General features: G+C 45.3%; 1 long non-coding RNA gene across 1 annotated transcript; it reads left to right on the top strand.

Annotated features, from left to right (window-relative positions):
• On the top strand, positions 1-1,103 carry LOC116185794. Its single transcript, XR_004150704.1, has 2 exons — positions 1-90; positions 818-1,103. It is a non-coding gene; the product is annotated as an uncharacterized LOC116185794 (long non-coding RNA).
• The last annotated feature ends 284 nt before the right edge of the window (positions 1,104-1,387 follow it).

Here is a 1,387-nt window from a genome sequence, read left to right as displayed (position 1 = left end):
CGCGGTGGTTGCCGCCACCGCCACAGCCACCGCCATCGCCACCGCCACCGCCAACGTCGTCGCCACAACGAAGCGAGAGTAGCCCGCCAGGTATATGGGGAGACAGAAAAAGGAAAAAAGGACGCATTCCAACGACTATAGTCGGTCCATAACGATTCCCATACGTTGAGAGTGCGCAACGAACAACCAATGACCCCTCTACCGATCTCTCGCGCCTCCTCCTTTTCCCTCCTTCTCAGCCTTCTTTTTCTCTTCCCTTTCACATCCTCTCCTTCTCCGTTTCTCATCTTCCTCCTGTTCTCTCTTCTGCGTTTTGCACGATTCCACGTGTCTCGTCTCGTCTTGTCCCTCTTTTTCTTTCTTCTGTCTTCTTTTTCTCTTCTCTTCTCTTCTCTCCTCTCTCACCGATCGTTTCGCTCGCGTACCTGTCTACGTACGTTTACCTATACATACGTGCGCGTCGCGTACACCTCGCGCGATCGAGGTGAAGGCTCGGCCTCGTATGTACCTCTACGTAGCCGGTCTGTCCTCTCGTTTTTCGAAGAATTCACGACGTCACCACAATGATCGCCGACGAGTCGAATATTTCTCGAATACCCAAACTACCTTCTTCTTCTTCTTCTTCTCCTTCTTCTTCTTCTCCTTCTTCTCCTTTTTCTCCTTCTTCTTCTTCTCCTTCTTCTCGCCCCTTCTCGAATATCCTCGTCGGGCTTCTCGGCTTTGCACCTCTCTTTGGCAACCGAACGAATCCAATCTTTGCTATACTGACTTAACTTCCATGGATACACCTTGACTCTGATTCTAATTTTAATTACAGATATATAAGAGAAGAAGTCGATTCGATTTTCTTCATTGCGTATTCACCTGAGAAGATTACTCGATGATCCTTGTCGAATGTATTAGCGACGGGACACGAAAATTCGTGGGGAAGAATACTCTTTGATAGACCTTGCGTGGGAATTTCATGCGTGCCTCGACGATAGCACTTTTTCTCGATTCCTCGTCGAATTTCGTAATAAGATATTATTCTTTTATTTCGAATACGTAAATGCGAATACATGCGCGCACGCATACATATGTTAGATTATTAAACTTGATGTTCTCATCTGTCGAATTCCTTCTCGAATGAATGAAGGAATTAGTAATCCGTTTCAGGATGTGATAGGATGTGATATTCGTCTGATAATTGTCTGATAATTGTCTGATAATTGAACCATGTTCTACAACAAGAAAAATTGCGATTTAAAACGTCTACTCGTCGCCATCCGCATGCCTCGCTAATTAGCGGTACGTGACACGAAATGTAAAATTGTATATTTTCAAATTCGAGTTTAAATTGCACATTAAGCGTGGCGTGCCACGAAAACGATGGCTAATTCCAGCCATA

The sequence above is a fragment of the Apis dorsata genome, unplaced genomic scaffold (genome assembly GCF_000469605.1).
Source record: "Apis dorsata unplaced genomic scaffold, Apis dorsata 1.3 scaffold_286, whole genome shotgun sequence".
Taxonomy (NCBI): domain Eukaryota; kingdom Metazoa; phylum Arthropoda; class Insecta; order Hymenoptera; family Apidae; genus Apis; species Apis dorsata.
This window is presented reverse-complemented; position numbering and strand designations above follow the sequence as displayed.